We start from the raw sequence: 18015 nt of genomic DNA on the forward strand, positions 1-18015 counted from the left end.
TCTGAAGGGGCTATTGATTTAGCCACTTTGGTTGCTTGCCCCCATAACTTGGAGAAGTACAAGCAACTAACCCTAATAAATGGTGTTGAGGTCCAGGCCTACAGGGACACAGGTGCCAGTGTCACAATGGTGATTGAGAAACTGGTGCACCCTGAACAACACATACTTGGACACCAGTACCAAGTAACCGATGCTCACAACATAACACAAAGCCACCCCATGGCTGTTGTAAATCTCAACTGGGGGGGGGTAACTGGTCCAAAGAAAGTTGTGGTAGCTTCAGATTTACCTGTAGACTGTCTATTAGGGAATGATTTGGAGACATCAGCTTGGTCAGATGTGGAGTTGGAGGCCCATGCAGCAATGCTGGGCATCCCAGGGCATATTTTTGCTTTGACAAGGGCTCAGGCCAAAAAGCAAAAAGGACAGGGAAGCTTGGATCCTGGAACAATGGACCAAGTGCTCCCTAAAGCTAGGGCTAGTAGAAGCAAACCACTTCCTACTATCCCTCCCTCTACAGTGGATGCTAATTCTGAGGAAGAAGAATTCCCTCCCTGTGCAGAACCTACACCAGAGGAGCTGGAAGCAGACACTGCTGAGCTTTTGGGTGAAGGGGGGCCTGCCAGAGAGGAGCTGAGTGTGGCACAGCAAACCTGTCCCACATTAGAGGGTCTCAGACAGCAAGCTGTCAAACAGGCTAATGGGGATGTCAGTGACTCTCACAGAGTTTACTGGGAGGACAACCTCTTGTACACTGAGCATAGGGATCCTAAACCTGGAGCTGCCAGGAGATTAGTGATTCCTCAGGAGTACAGAAAGTTCCTCCTAACACTGGCACATGACATTCCCTTAGCTGGGCACCTAGGACAAATGAAAACTTGGGACAGGCTTGTTCCCCTGTTTCATTGGCCTAGGATGTCTGAGGACACAAAGGAATTTTGTAAGTCCTGTGAAACCTGTCAAGCCAGTGGCAAGACAGGTGGCACTCCAAAGGCACCCCTTATCCCACTGCCTGTGGTTGGGGTTCCCTTTGAAAGGGTAGGGGTTGACATAGTTGGCCCCCTTGACCCTCCTACTGCTTCAGGCAATAGGTTTATCTTAGTGGTAGTGGACCATGCCACAAGATATCCTGAAGCAATTCCTTTAAGGACCACTACAGCTCCTGCAGTGGCAAAGGCCCTCCTGGGAATATTTTCCAGGGTGGGCTTCCCAAAGGAAGTAGTATCAGACAGGGGAAGCAATTTCATGTCTGCATACTTAAAGGCCATGTGGAAGGAGTGTGGTGTAACATACAAGTTCACAACACCCTATCATCCACAAACAAATGGACTGGTGGAGAGATTTAATAAAACTCTCAAAGGCATGATTATGGGTCTCCCTGAAAAACTCCGCAGGAGATGGGATATCCTTCTACCATGCCTCCTTTTTGCCTTCAGGGAGGTACCCCAGAAAGGAGTGGGCTTCAGCCCCTTTGAACTTCTTTTTGTACACCCTGTTAGGGGTCCACTCACACTTGTAAAGGAGGGTTGGGAACAACCTTTAAAAGCTCCTAAGCAGGATATTGTGGATTATGTACTTGGCCTCAGATCAAGGATGGCTGAGTACATGAAAAAGGCCAGTAAAAACCTTCAGGCCAGCCAAGAGCTCCAGAAGCAATGGCATGATCAGAAGGCTGTTTTGGTTCAGTACCAACCAGGGCAGAAAGTGTGGGTCTTGGAGCCTGTGGCCCCAAGAGCACTCCAAGATAAATGGAGTGGACCCCACACAATTGTTGAAAAGAAGGGTGAAGTCACCTACTTGGTTGACTTAGGCACTGCCAGGAGTCCCCTTAGGGCGCTCCATGTCAACCGCCTGAAACCCTACTATGACAGGGCTGATCTCACCCTGCTCATGGCAACAGATGAGGGACAGGAAGAAGACAGTGATCCTCTACCTGATCTCTTCTCTTCCACAGATCAAGATGCTCTTATGGAAGGTGTAGTTTTGGCTGATTGTCTTACTGCTGAGCAGAAAGACAATTGCATAAATCTCCTAGGACAATTTTCAGAACTCTTCTCTACTGTGCCAGGCACCACTTCTTGGTGTGAGCACACTATAGATACTGGAGACAGTTTACCTGTCAAAAGTAAGATCTATAAGCAGCCTGACCATGTCAGGGACTGCATAAAGCAAGAAGTTCAGAAAATGTTGGAACTAGGAGTGGTTGAGCACTCTGACAGTCCATGGGCTTCTCCTGTGGTACTGGTACCAAAACCCAATTCTAAAGATGGAAAGAAGGAAATGCGGTTTTGTGTAGACTATAGAGGTCTCAACTTGGTAACCAAAACTGATGCTCACCCTATACCCAGGGCAGATGAGCTTATAGATACACTGGCATCTGCCAAGTATCTAAGCACTTTTGATTTGACTGCAGGGTATTGGCAGATCAAATTATCAGAAGATGCTAAACCTAAGACTGCATTTTCTACCATTGGAGGACATTACCATTTTCCTGTAATGCCTTTTGGTTTGAAAAATGCACCTGCCACTTTTCAGAGGTTGGTGAACACAGTCCTGCAAGGGCTGGAAGCTTTCAGTGCAGCATATTTGGACGATATAGCTGTCTTTAGCTCCAGCTGGGATGATCACCTGGTCCACCTATGGAAAGTTTTGGAGGCCCTGCAAAAGGCAGGCCTCACTATCAAGGCTTCAAAGTGCCAGATAGGGCAGGGTAAGGTGGTTTATCTGGGACACCTTGTTGGTGGGGAACAGATTGCACCACTTCAGGGGAAAATCCAAACAATTATTGATTGGGTTCCCCCTACCACTCAGACTCAGGTGAGAGCCTTCCTAGGCCTCACTGGGTATTACAGGAGGTTCATTAAGAACTATGGCTCCATTGCAGCCCCTCTTAATGACCTCACATCCAAGAAAATGCCTAAAAAGGTATTATGGACAGCAAGCTGTCAGAAAGCTTTTGAGGAGCTGAAGCAGGCCATGTGCTCTGCACCTGTCCTGAAAAGCCCTTGTTACTCTAAAAAATTCTTTGTCCAGACTGATGCATCTGAATTAGGAGTAGGGGCAGTCCTATCACAACTTAATTCTGAGGGCCAGGATCAACCTGTTGCTTTTATTAGTAGAAGGTTGACCCCTAGAGAAAAGCGTTGGTCTGCCATTGAGAGGGAGGCCTTTGCTGTGGTCTGGGCTCTGAAGAAGTTGAGGCCATACCTGTTTGGCACTCACTTCATTGTTCAGACAGACCACAAACCTCTACTTTGGCTAAAACAAATGAAAGGTGAAAATCCTAAATTGTTGAGGTGGTCCATATCCCTACAGGGAATGGACTATACAGTGGAACATAGACCTGGGAGTAGCCACTCCAATGCATATGGACTCTCCAGATATTTCCACTTAGACAATGAAGACTCATCAGGTCATGGCTAGTCTTATTGTCCTTCGTTTGGATGGGGGTTGTGTAGGAAAGTACCATCTTGCCTGGCATGTTACCCCCATTTTTCACTGTATATATGTTGTTTTAGTTGTATGTGTCACTGGGACCCTGGTAACCCAGGGCCCCAGTGCTCATAAGTGTGCCTGAATGTGTTACCTGTGTAGTGACTAACTGTCTCACTGAGGCTCTGCTAATCAGAACCTCAGTGGTTATGCTCTCTCATTTCTTTCCAAATTGTCACTAACAGGCTAGTGACCATTTTTACCAATTTACATTGGCTTACTGGAACACCCTTATAATTCCCTAGTATATGGTACTGAGGTACCCAGGGTATTGGGGTTCCAGGAGATCCCTATGGGCTGCAGCATTTCTTTTGCCACCCATAGGGAGCTCTGACAATTCTTACACAGGCCTGCCACTGCAGCCTGAGTGAAATAACGTCCACGTTATTTCACAGCCATTTTACACTGCACTTAAGTAACTTATAAGTCACCTATAGGTCTAACCTTTACCTGGTAAAGGTTAGGTGCAAAGTTACTTAGTGTGAGGGCACCCTGGCACTAGCCAAGGTGCCCCCCCATTGTTCAGAGCCAATTCCCTGAACTTTGTGAGTGCGGGGACACCATTACACGCGTGCACTACATATAGGTCACTACCTATATGTAGCTTCACAATGGTAACTCCGAATATGGCCATGTAACATGTCTATGATCATGGAATTGCCCCCTCTATGCCATCCTAGCATAGTTGGCACAATCCCATGATCCCAGTGGTCTGTAGCACAGACCCTGGTACTGCCAAACTGCCCTTCCTGGGGTTTCACTGCAGCTGCTGCTGCTGCCAACCCCTCAGACAGGCAGCTGCCCTCCTGGGGTCCAGCCAGGCCTGGCCCAGGATGGCGGAACAAAGAACTTCCTCTGAGAGAGGGTGTGACACCCTCTCCCTTTGGAAAATGGTGTGAAGGCAGGGGAGGAGTAGCCTCCCCCAGCCTCTGGAAATGCTTTCTTGGGCACAGATGTGCCCAATTCTGCATAAGCCAGTCTACACCGGTTCAGGGACCCCTTAGCCCCTGCTCTGGCGCGAAACTGGACAAAGGAAAGGGGAGTGACCACTCCCCTGACCTGCACCTCCCCTGGGAGGTGTCCAGAGCTCCTCCAGTGTGCTCCAGACCTCTGCCATCTTGGAAACAGAGGTGCTGCTGGCACACTGGACTGCTCTGAGTGGCCAGTGCCACCAGGTGACGTCAGAGACTCCTGCTGATAGGCTCCTTCAGGTGTTAGTAGCCTATCCTCTCTCCTAGGTAGCCAAACCCTCTTTTCTGTCTATTTAGGGTCTCTGTCTCTGGGGAAACTTTAGATAACGAATGCAAGAGCTCATCCGAGTTCCTCTGAATCTCTCTCTTCACCTTCTGATAAGGAATCGACTGCTGACCGCGCTGGAAGCCTGCAACATAGTAGCAAAGACGACTACTGCAACTCTGTAACGCTGATCCTGCCGCCTTCTCGACTGTTTTCCTGCTTGTGCATGCTGTGGGGGTAGTCTGCCTCCTCTCTGCACCAGAAGCTCCGAAGAAATCTCCAGTGGGTCGACGGAATCTTCCCCCTGCAACCGCAGGCACCAAAAGCTGCATTACCGGTCCCTTGGGTCTCCTCTCAGCACGACGAGCGAGGTCCCTCGAATCCAGCGACTCTGTCCAAGTGACCCCCACAGTCCAGTGACTCTTCAGCCCAAGTTTGGTGGAGGTAAGTCCTTGCCTCACCTCGCTGGGCTGCATTGCTGGGAACCGCGACTTTGCAGCTACTCCGGCCCCTGTGCACTTCCGGCGGAAATCCTTTGTGCACAGCCAAGCCTGGGTCCACGGCACTCTAACCTGCATTGCACGACTTTCTAAGTTGGTCTCCGGCGACGTGGGACTCCTTTGTGCAACTTCGGCGAGCACCGTTTCACGCATCCTCGTAGTGCCTGTTTTTGGCACTTCTCTGGGTGCTACCTGCTTCAGTGAGGGCTCTTTGTCTTGCTCGACGTCCCCTCTCTCTTCAGGTCCAATTTGCGACCTCCTGGTCCCTCCTGGGCCCCAGCAGCGTCCAAAAACGCCAAACGCACGATTTGCGGCTAGCAAGGCTTGTTGGCGTTCTTTCAGCGGGAAAACACTTCTGCACGACTCTCCAAGGCGAGAGGGATCCGTCCACCAAAGGGGAAGTCTCTAGCCCTTTTCGTTCCTGCAGAAACCTCAGCTTCTTCTGTCCAGTCGAAGCTTCTTTGCACCCGCAGCTGGCATTTCCTGGGCATCTGCCCATCTCCGACTTGCTTGTGACTTTTGGACTTGGTCCCCTTGTTCCACAGGTACCCTAGATTGGAAATCCACAGTTGTTGCATTGCGGGTTTGTGTCTTTCCTGCATTATTCCTCTAACACGACTACTTTGTCCTTAGGGGAACTTTAGTGCACTTTGCACTCACTTTTCAGGGTCTTGGGGAGGGTTATTTTTCTAACTCTCACTATTTTCTAATAGTCCCAGCGACCCTCTACAAGGTCACATAGGTTTGGGGTCCATTCGTGGTTCGCATTCCACTTTTGGAGTATATGGTTTGTGTTGCCCCTATCCCTATGTTTCCCCATTGCATCCTATTGTAACTATACATTGTTTGCACTGTTTTCTAAGACTATACTGCATATTTTTGCTATTGTGTATATATATCTTGTGTATATTTCCTATCCTCTAACTGAGGGTACACTCTAAGATACTTTGGCATATTGTCATAAAAATAAAGTACCTTTATTTTTAGTATAACTGTGTATTGTGTTTTCTTATGATATTGTGCATATGACACTAAGTGGTACTGTAGTAGCTTCACACGTCTCCTAGTTCAGCCTAAGCTGCTCTGCTAAGCTACCATTGTCTATCAGCCTAAGCTGCTAGACACCCTATACACTAATAAGGGATAACTGGGCCTGGTGCAAGGTGCAAGTACCCCTTGGTACTCACTACAAGCCAGTCCAGCCTCCTACACTGTGTGCGAACATTTTTCCTTTTGTGTCTCTCCTTGGAACTCATGCTCATGGTGGTAATGTCACTTTGAATTTGCTCGCTGTAGAAGGCTGGCCTGGCTTATAGTGGGTACACCCTGTGCCAGGTCCAGTTATCCCTTATTAGTAGAATAGAGGTGTTTCTAGCAGCTTAGGCTGATAGAAGGTAGCTATGGCAAAGCAGCTTAGGCTGAACTAGGAGACATGCAAAGCTCCTACTATACCACTTATATCATATAGCACAATATCATAAGAAAACACAATACTCAAAGTTACTAAAAATAAAGGTACTTTATTTTTATGACAATATGCCACGAGTATCTCAGTGAGCACCCTCAGTTAGAAGGTAAGTAATATACTCAAGTTATATGTACACAAACCCAAAACAGGTAAGTAACAGTAAGAAAAGTAGTGCAAACAATGTAGAATCACAATAGGATGCAATAGGTAGACATAGGCCTGGGGCAACACAAACCATATACTCCAAAAGTGGAATGCGAATCACAAATGGACCCCAGGCCTATGGGAGGTTGTAGAGGGTTGCTGGGACTGTGAGAAAACAGTAAGGGTGTCCAAGATACCCCACCCCAAGACCCTGAAAAGTAGGAGTAAAGTTACCCTACTACCCCAGAAAGACAGTATAGTCGAGATAGGGGATCTCTGCAAGAACCACAACTGCTACCAAAGCACTGAAGACGGATTCCTGGACCTGAGGACCTGTAAAAGAAGGGGATCAAGTCCAAGCAAGAGTCACGCAAGTGTCCGTGGGGGGGGGGCTCTGGGTGGAAGAAGCCGAAGATTCTGCAACAACGGAAGGTGCCAGGAACTTCTCCTTTGTCAGAAGATGTCCCACGGTGTGCTTGAGGATGCAGGAGTGTTTCCAAGCAGAAATACTGCAAACAAGCATTGCTAGCTGCAAGAGTTGCGGTTGAGGATTTTGGGTGCTGCTGGGGCCCAGGAAGGACCAGGATGTCACCTCTTGGAGGAGGAGACAGAGGGGGCGCTCAGCAACTCAGAGAGCCCCCACAGGAGCAGGCAGCACCTGCAGAAGTACCGGAACAGGTACTTAGAAGACCTGAGGACAGCAGTCGAATCAGAGTCACAAAGGAGGGTCCCACGATGTCGGAGTCCAATTCAGTGAGTTGGGCAATGCAGGACGGAGTGCTGGGGACCCAGGCTAGGATGTGGACAAAGGAAGTCCTGGAAAAGTGCCCAGAAGCCGCAAATCACGCAATACACAGGTTTGCTGTCTGGCGTGGGGAGGCAAGGACTTACCTCCACCAAATTTGGACAGAAGGGCCACTGGACTGTGGGAGACACTTAGACCCAGCTCCTGTGTTCCAGGGACCAAGCTCGTCAGGACCGGTGATGCAGAAGTTTGGTGCCTGCGTTGGCAGGGGGAAGATTCAGTCGACCCACGGGAGATTTCTTCTTGGCTTCCAGTGCAGGGTGAAGGCAGACAGCCCTAAGAGCATGCACCACCAGTGAACAGTCAAGAAAGCCGGCAGGATGAGGCTCTACAATGTTGCTGGTAGTCATCTTGCTACTTTTGTTGTGGTTTTGCAGGTGTCCTGGAGCAGTCAGCGGTCGATCCTTGGCAGAAGTCGAAGAGGGAAGTGCAGAGGAACTCTGGTGAGCTCTTGCATTCATTATCTGAAGAATACCCCAGAGGAGAGACCCTAAATAGCCAGAAAAGGAGGTTTGGCTATCTAGAAAGGAGGATTGGCTACCAAGAGAGGTAAGAGCCTATCAGAGGGGGTCTCTGACGTCACCTGCTGGCACTGGCCACTCAGAGCAGTCCAGTGTGCCCCCAACACCTCTGAATCCAAGATGGCAGAGGTCTAGGACACACTGGAGGAGCTCTGGGCACCTCCCCTGGGAGGTACTGGTCAGGGGAGTGGTCACTCCCCTTTCCTTTGTCCAGTTTCACGCCAGAGCAAGGCTGGGAGATCCCTGAACCGGTGTAGACTGGCTTATGCAGAGATGGGCACCATCTGTGCCCATCAAAGCATTTCCAGAGGCTGGGGGAGGCTACTCCTCCCCAGCCCGTCACACCTATGGAGAGGGTGTAACACCCTCTCTCAGAGGAAATCCTTTGTTCTGCCTTCCTGGGCTTGGGCTGCCCAGACCCCAGGAGGGCAGAATTCTGTCTGAGGGGTTGGCAGTAGCAGCAGCAGCAGCTGCAGTGGAAACCCCGGAAAGTCAGTTTGGCAGAACCCGGGTTCTGTGCTAGAGACCCGGGGGATCATGGAATTGTCTCCCCAATACCAGAATGGTATTGGGATGACAATTCCATGATCTTAGACATGTTACATGGCCATGTCCGGAGTTACCAATGTGACGCTATACATAGGTAGTGACATATGTGTAGTGCACGCGTGTAATGGTGTCCCCGCACTCACAAAGTTCGGGGAATTTGCCCTGAACGATGTGGGGCCACCTTGGCTAGTGCCAGGGTACCCACACACTAAGTAACTTGGCACCTATCCTTCACCAAGTGAGGGTTAGACATATAGGTGACTTATAAGTTACTTATGTGCAGTGAAAAATGGCTGTGAAATAACGTGGATGTTATTTCACTCAGGCTGCAGTGGCAGGCCTGTGTAAGAATTATCAGAGCTCCCTATGGGTGGCAGTACCTCAGTACCGTATACAAGGGAATTATATGGGTTTACCAGTGTGCCAATGAGATTTGGCCCATTTAGTCACTAGCCTGCAGTGACAAATTTAGAAAGCAGAGAGAGCATAAACACTGAGGACCTGGTTAGCAGAGCCTCAGTGATACAGTTAGGCACCACACAGGGAACACATACTATGAGCACTGGGGTCCTGCCTAGCAGGATTCCAGTGACACAAGGGCTAAAACAAAGATACATACAGTGAAAATGGGGGTAACATGCCAGGCAAGATGGTACTTTCCTACACAACCCCCCCTCCCCCCAAAAAAAAGAAGGACAATAAGACTAGCCTTGTCCAGATGAGTCTTCATTGTCTAAGTGGAAATATCTGGAGAGTCCATCTGCATTGGAGTGGGTACTCCCAGGTCTATGTTCCACTGTATAGTCCATTCCCTGTAGAGATCTGGACCACCTCAGCAATTTAGGGTTTTCACCTTTCATTTGTTTTAGCCAAAGTAGAGGTTTGTGGTCTGTCTGAACAATAGTGAGTACCAAACAGGTATAGTCTCAACTTTTTCAGTGCCCAGACCACAGCAAAGGCCTCCCTCTCTATGGCAGACCAACGCTTTTCTCTAGGGGTCAACCTTCTGCTGATAAAAGCAACTGGTTGATCCTGGCCCTCAGAACTCAGTTGTGATAGTACTGCCCCTACCCCTAATTCAGATGCATCAGTTTGAACAATGAATTTCTTGCCGTAACATGGGCTTTTTAGGACAGGTGCAGAGCACATGACCTGTTTGAGCTCCTCATAAGCTTTCTGACAGCTAGCGGTTCATAACACCTTCTTAGGCATTTTCTTGCTAGTGAGATCATTAAGAGGGGCTGCTATGGAGCCATCATTCTTGATGAATCTCCTATAGTACCCTGTGGGGCCTAAGAAGGTTCTCTCCTGGGTCTGAGTTGTAGGGGGAACCCAATCCATGATAGTTTGGATTTTCCCCTGTAGTGGTGCAATCTGTTCTCCACCAACCAGGTGGTCCAGATAATCCACTTTCCCCTGCCCTATCTGGCACTTTGAGGCCTTGATAGTGAGGCCTGCCTTTTGCAGGGCCTCCAATACGTTCCATAGGTGGACCAGGTGATCATCCCAGGTTGAGCTAAAGACAGCAATATCATCTAGATATGCTGCACTGAAAGCCTCCAACCCTTGCAGGACTGTATTCACCAACCTCTGAAAAGTGGCAGGTGCATTTTTCAAACCAAAGGGCATTGCTGTGAATTGGTAGTGCCCTCCAGTGGTAGAAAATGCAGTCTTGGGTTTAGCATCTTCTGCCAATACCCTACAGTTAGATCAAAAGTGCTAAGATACTTGACAGAAGCCAGTGTATCAATGAGCTCATCTGCCCTGGGTATAGGGTGAGCATTGGTTACCTGATTGAGCCCTCTGTAATCTACACAAAACCTCATCTCTCTTTTTCCATCTTTGGTGTGAGGTTTAGGTACAAGCACAACTGGGCTAGCCCAGGGGCTTTCAGAAGGTTCAATCACCCCTAAATCCAACATTTTCTGCACCTCTTGTTTGATGCAGTCTCTGACATGGTCAGGCTGCCTATAAATTTTACTTTTGACAAGCAGGCTGTCTCCAGTGTCAATTGTATGTTCACACCAGGATGTTGTACCTGGTACAAGTGAAAAGAGGTCTGAAAATTGTCTTAGGAGATTGATGCAGTTGTCTTTCTGGTCTGCAGTCAGACAATCTTCTAAAACTACTCCCTCCACTAAGGCATCTGCTTCAGTGGTGGAGAAGAGATCAGGGAGAGGGTCACTCTCTTCTTCCTGTCCCTCATCTGTTGCCATGAGCAGGGTGAGATCAGCCTTGTCATAATAGGGTTTCAGGCGGTTGACATGAATCACCCTAAGGGGACTCCTGGCAGTGCCCAGGTCTACCAAATAGGTAACCTCACCCTCCTTCTCAACAATTAGATGGGGTCCACTCCATTTGTCCTGGAGTGCTCTTGGGGCCACAGGCTCCAATACCGACACCTTCTGTCCTGGTAGGTACTGGGTCAGGACAGCCTTCTGGTCATGCCATTGTTTTTGTAGCTCTTGGCTGGCCTGAATGTTTTTACTGGCCTTTTTCATATACTCAGCCATTCTAGATCTTAGGCCAAGTACATAGTCTACTATGTCCTGTTTAGGAGCTTTTAAAGGTTGTTCCCAACCCTCCTTCACAAGAGCAAATGGACCTCTTACAGGGTGCCCAAAGAGGAGTTCAAAGGGGCTGAAGCCCACTCCTTTCTGGGGTACCTCCCTGTAAGCAAAAAGGAGGCAAGGTAACAGGACATCCCACCTCCTCCTGAGTTTTTCAGGGAGTCCCATTATCATACCTTTGAGAGTTTTATTAAAGCTCTCAACCAGACCATTTTTTTGTGGATGGTAAGGGGTGGTGAACTTGTAGGTAAGCTGGAAAAGATTCCTAGGAGGGCCTTTGCCACTGCAGGAGCTGTAGTGGTCCTTAAAGGTATGGCTTCAGGATATCTTGTGGCATGGTCCACTACCACCAAGATAAATCTATTGCCTGAAGCAGTTGGAGGGTCAAGGGAACCAACTATGTCAACCCCTACCCTTTCAAAGGGCACCCCAACCACTGGAAGTGGAATTAGAGGGGCCTTTGGAGTGCCACCAGTCTTGCCACTGGCTTGGCAGGTCACACAAGATTTACGAAAGTCTTTTGTGTCCTCTGACATATGAGGCCAGTGAAACAAGGGGACAAGTCTTTCCCAAGTTTTCGTCTGCCCTAAATGCCCAGCCAAAGGAATGTCATGTGCTAGGGTGAGAAGAAACTCTCTGTACTGCAGGGGAATGGCCAATCTTCTGGCAGCTTCAGGTTTTGGGTCCCTTGACTCTGTGTATAAGAGGTTGTCTTCCCAGTACACCTTATGACTGACACTGACATCCCCATTCTGCTGTTTGATAGCATGCTGTCTGAGACCCTCTAATGTGGGACAGGTTTGCTGTGCCACACTCAGCTCTTCCCTGGCAGGCCCCCTGCACCCAAAAGCTCAGCAGTGTCTGCTGCCAGCTCATCTGGTGTAGGTTCTGCACAGGGAGAGAATTCCTCTTCCTCAAAAGGGGAATCATCTGTAAAGGGAGGGGTAGTGGGTAGGTGTTTACCCTTCCTACCTCTGGCTTTAGGGAGCACTTGGTCCATTGTTCCAGGATCCAAGTTACCCTGTCCTTTTTGCTTCTTGGCCTGAGCCTTTGTCAAAGCAAAAATATGCCCAGGAATGCCCAGCATTGCTGCATGGGCCTCCAACTCCACTTCTGCCCAAGCTGATGTCTCCAAATCGTTTCCTAGTAGACAGTCTACAGGTAAATCAGTGGGTACCACAACTTTCTTTGGACCAGTAACCCCCCCCCCCACCCTCCCACCCCACCTCCCCCAGTTGAGACTCACAACAGCCATGGGATGGCTAAGAGTGTTGTTATGAGCGTCTGTCACTTGGTACCGCTGACCAAGTAGGTGTTGATCAGGGTGGACCAGTTTTTCTATCACCATAGTTACCCTTGCTCCTGTTTCCCTGTAGGCCTCAACCTCAACACCATTGATTAGGGGAAGTTGCTTGTACTTACCCATATTAAGGGGACAAGCAACCAAGGTGGCAAAATCAATGCCACCACCAGAGACTAAAACAGCCTCTATGGTCTCCCTAACAAGACCAACCCCAACTACATTACCAATACTTTCCTACACTTGCTTATGTCAACTGTTTTACTTTTCATTTTCAAGTTATGTGGCAAGAAAAGCCCATGAGGAATTTACAACTCCAATAGCTCTAACACGAGCAAATGCAAGACCTATTACATTACAAATGCTTGTTGCTTTTGATTTCTCTGAAGTCACCACAAGCAAGCACCTTGCAAAACACTTCTGCAGAGTCTATTTACCAGTTTAAAACTGCCTTGATTTCCTCTGCCAGCACCTGGTCTCTCTGCTGAGACTCCTGCCCTGCCAAGTGGTGCCCTATCCAGTTCCTGGGCCCTTGAAAGGTGAATTTGGCAGAACAAGAGCTGAAATCCATGCACAGAACGCCATGTGGGGAAATTTTCGAGGCACCATCTGCAACACGGCTGATGAACGTCAAGAAGCCCGCTTCGCGGCTAAAATCAACGCCCCACCTGCATTGCGGCTTGTAGATCGCACATCGCGGCTGGAAAAATGATGCAACACCTGCTTGCAGCTGCTGATAACGACACAAACCCCACACAGTGCAATTTTCTTAAACTTTGCAACCAAATCTCTCACACATCGTCCTTGGGCGTCAAAGTCATTGTGCATTGACACGAATCTGAGGTGCCCTGTCCGGAAATCGATGCATCTCTCTCTTGCAACGGAGAAAAACTATGCATCATCAACCGGACCGGAGAAAACAACGACACACGGCCTCACTTACAAGTAAAGAATCTACGCATCGCCAACTTTTCCGACGCACCCTCACCCGTGCGACTTTATTTTTGACTCAAGCCAGATACTTTTTGTAAAATCAACGTTGTTATTGTTTTCTATGGAGCAAGACTTTTATTCTTTTGGAAATTCATATCTTATCTTGTGTATGCTGGATTTCTGTCATTTTTTTTTCTTGTTTGATTTAGATAAATATTACCTATTTTTCTAAACTGGTGTGGTGTCCATTTTGTAGTGTTTCACTGTATTACTGTGTGTGTTGGTACAAATACTTTACACATTGCTTCTGAGATAACCCTGTCTGCTTGTGCCAAGCTACCAAGGGGGCAAGCAGGGGTTATTTAAGTGTGTTTCTCCATTGCCCTGACTAGAGTGAGGGTCCCTGCTTGGACAGACTGCAAACGGACTGCCAACCAGTGACTCCATTTCTCACAACTTTCATCTCAGAATATGAAGGTTGAGGCATTGTTCAAGCGTACCCAGCCTGTGTCTAAACCCAAGTAGAGTTAATGAGGTCAGGTGGGAAGAGCAAGGGTCAGATCTATTACCCTTTTTTAAAATGGGTATAATGTGAGCCCTGCACCACTACTTAGGGGGGCCAACTTCAGCCACAGCGCGCAAAACATTTGTCAGGAGTGGGGCCCCCTGTTCTAAGTTGTCTAAAAAAAAAAAAAAAGATCAACCGGGACCCCACCAGGGCCTGTGGCCTTATTTATCCTAAACCGACTCAAGACTGACATCACCTCACTGTAGGTAGTCCCAACATTTGGTCCTCGGCGCTGTCCTTGGAAATAGCATAGCATCACCCTCATCTCTATCGCTTGAATAAACGGTTGAAAAATAATAATTCCCCTCTTTGGGAAGTATATTGACATCCACGGCGGAGTTATCAAGGTCATTTAAAAAAAGAACATTCACTATCTTCCAGAAAAGCGAGTGGTCTCCACCAGCACTAGTTCTATTACATTTGTCCTAAGCATCACTTGCTATATCCTTTTTCCTTTCAATTGTGGCCTGTTTATAATTTCAAAGAAGGCACGCCATCGACCCCCTAACTCGTGAGACCTGATTTAAAGCACCAATCAGGTTTCTATAAGCCCTTGAGCAGTAGCTGTCAAACCACTGCTGGAATCTAGACTCCCATTCCCTCTCCCCATAAAGGATATACAGTCATCCAATGGTTAGTCACTTAAGTCCACTGTGAGCGAAAAGGACTAGCTAAACAGCAAAGAGTTAAACAAACCACCACAAGGAGACTGTTCAAAGTGAGCAGGGTCTACAGCATCTGGATCAGGAATACAGCATATATTAGAACCACCAGTGCAACACAACTTAATTAAAGTCACCACCCCATATAGCATAATAATAATAAGTAAGATCATCTAAAACAGAGCTCAAAGTTCTATCCAGTACAGTAATGATTTCCTCATTTGTCCTAACAAAATAATTATAATAAAATTTACAATTAGAAGAACCAAGTTGCTGCCAGAAGATGTGCTAATTATTTGAAGATGGGGAGACTTAGTAGATCTTTAATATCCTACTGTTTGAGGAGGTAGATAGCAGCGTAAGAAGACCCTATCCTTGTTATGCCCAACTCGAGACATTTCTGCCGGTGTCTGAACTGATGGAAACCCATCAATATAGACCCTCCTCTTTAGACAAGTCTCTTGCAGACAAACAGTATCATACTCCAACACTAAATTATGCCATTCTTGATCCCCAATCTCGCTTGCAATTTCAGCCACATTCCATAATAAACATTTAAAATCACAGTGATCCAGTGGGGGTGAATGTCTGTATGACATGTGGAGATCAGATGATTTAGAGGTGTCTAACACCTGGAAGGGGACTGTACTAGGAGCATCATTGCAGAGAGAATGAACTAAAATCAAAGGACAAGACTATCCTTTGATCTCTGTTGGTGTGGAAAGAGCCCTATGAACATCAACGGAGTCCAATACTTGCTCCCTAGATGAATGTCAGTCCACCTGTTCCAAAGAAGAAAATCAATTAAATGTAAAGATATTATACATATTATGACCATGCGAAATTCCTTCTGCAGATCATGAAACTTGCACTGGAACATGCCTATAAAAAAAACAGGAGAAGCATATTAACATGACCTGTAGGGTATTTGGCCAAGGCTAGTTGATTGAAAAGAGCACCCACGATTGACCTGTGTGCAAAATGTACAACAATACAGTCCCCATCCTCCCTTTTAGGTAGCATCCAACCCATTTCACCTGTTCCCTATCTAGAATGGAATTTGCTTAAAACCCATAAGTATACAAATCTGAATTTTGAGTAAACCATTTGATAACCTTACTCTTCAATTGATCGATCAAAGGCCTCTTTCTGTCCCTGTGCAAGTGGCAGAACATTTTTTAGAACAATGTCAAAAGGGGTAGTCTCTGGCGGGAGCTGGAGTACTCTGGACCTGTTCACACACTTCCTGGTAGACTGCAAACCAGGTTTGCTTACAATAGTATGCCTATTCACTGGGGTGACTATGAGGGCAGGCGAAACAGAAACAGAGCTGACATATTTGCCTGACTGAACACCCTGGGAAGCAGGGGGGCTAAACCCACTGACGAGGTATTTACCACAGTTTCTGGGGGAGGATGTCCAATAGCAGCCTCCTGATGAGCCACACGTCGAGGACTGATTATCCGATGGTAAAGCAATATTATTATTCCCCCTTCCTTCTCTGCCCACATCCTGAGTGGGAGCCACAATAAGGACTGTGGATTCACCAAACCCTGGAGGCAAAGCTGGCCCAATCTCACCTAAAGATAAATGTTGTTCGGCCACATCAATTTGTTTGGAGATGACTCCAACTGCCCTTGCCAGATAAGAGCCTGTCGTGGTGTGATTACTGCTTGTCGTGGCCAAACTGCTTGGAGCCGTTTTCTTCCCCATTTCAGCAGTATATACCTTATTACTTACATCAAAGACAAAATGTAAGAATCTACAATAACCTTACTACCAATCCCAGGACCAGGCGACCAGGCCAAGCCCTGCCTTGTTCATCCGCCGATGGTCACAGATAGGCCCACTCTTGGTCCGGTCTTCTCCCGGACATGGGTCCCAACCTGCTGGACTAGTGCACGGAGATAAGGGCCAGCAGGTGGGGGAGGAAGCGCCTCCAGGCACGAAGAATGCCGGTAAATGTAGTTCTGCCTCCCCTGGGTCCCACGACCACCACGCAATACAGCTTGCACTGCGGGACTAGTGTGCAGAGATAAGGGCTGGCAGGCGGGGGAGGAAGCGCCTCCAGGTGCGAAGAGTGCCAGTAAATGTAGTTCTGGCTCCCCCAGGTTCCACGAACACCCCACAAAGCAACCCGCACTTCGGGACTAGAGCACGGAGATGAGGACCAGCAAGTTGGGGAGTAAGCGCCCCCAGGTGCGAAGAGTGACGGTAAGTGTAGGTCTGGTTCCTCCGGGTCTCACAAACACCACATAAAGAAGCCCACACTGCGCGACTAGTGCGTTGAGATTAGGGCCCGCAGGCGGAAGAGCAAGTGCCTACAGCTGTGAAGGGTCCCTGTAAATGTAGGTCTGACTCCCCCGGGTCCCTCGAACACCACACAAAGCAGCCCGTGATGTGGGACTACTGTGGGGAGATAAGGGTTGGCAGGCAGGAGAGGAAGTGCTTCCAGGCTTGAAGAAGGGCGGTAAATGTATTTCTGGCTACCCCAGGTCTCACAAACACCACATAAAGTGGCCCGTGCTGAAGGAGATAGAGCTGACAGGTGGGGGAGGAAGCTCCTCCAGGTGTCAATAGTGCCGGTAAATGTTGTTCTGCCTCACTAGGGTCCCACTAACACCACACAGAGCTGCCCCTCATATGGGGGTCGGCCATTATTACCAGGTTTGGTCGACCCCCAAAACAAAGAAATTTGTGTCTGCCGCTCTTTTACCCCCGGGGACTATCCACATAGAGGAAACAAAATTTCTCCAATAGAAAACATGCTCCTCAGTGGGGGTCAGCCCATGTCTTGGAGATCGAACCCCAAAATTGTATAAATTCCCTGTTGTCTAGGGGTTCCAGCTCATGGATCGCTGTCCATCCGGAGTCGACTAACAGGAAATGTTTTGAGAAAGGTATCACTGGAAAGGGGAGAGACTTCCCTCCCTCAAACCTGGGGAGGCCACCTTGTGGGCCCTAATGCCCACTGGACATGGTGGAGAGCACGTACCTCCTTTGCCTCACCATGGGGAATAGTAACATCACAGACTGTGGTGGTGGTAGTGGTTGAAGCAGAAGGGAATGATTACTTTAGAGTATCCTGAATTGACATCTCTCAGGAATGACAGCTGGGTTACCTTTCCAATTTTCTTGTGAATCATTGAATTTTATCAATCAAAACTTGATTTATCTCTAAGCTTGTGTCAAAACAATGTTGAAAGCTCAATACAGCAGACCAGAACACAAGAATACTGGGCCAAAGACATGGATAACAGATTGTCT

The 18015-nt window shown here is 48.1% G+C and overlaps 1 protein-coding gene across 3 annotated transcripts in view; it reads left to right on the forward strand.

Annotated features, from left to right (window-relative positions):
* PLEKHB2 (pleckstrin homology domain containing B2) overlaps nucleotides 1-18015 on the forward strand; it is a 676701-nt gene that overhangs the window by 169022 nt on the left and 489664 nt on the right. The gene's annotated exons all lie outside the window — the stretch shown is intronic.

This window comes from Pleurodeles waltl, chromosome 11 (assembly GCF_031143425.1).
Source record: "Pleurodeles waltl isolate 20211129_DDA chromosome 11, aPleWal1.hap1.20221129, whole genome shotgun sequence".
NCBI classification, from domain to species: domain Eukaryota; kingdom Metazoa; phylum Chordata; class Amphibia; order Caudata; family Salamandridae; genus Pleurodeles; species Pleurodeles waltl.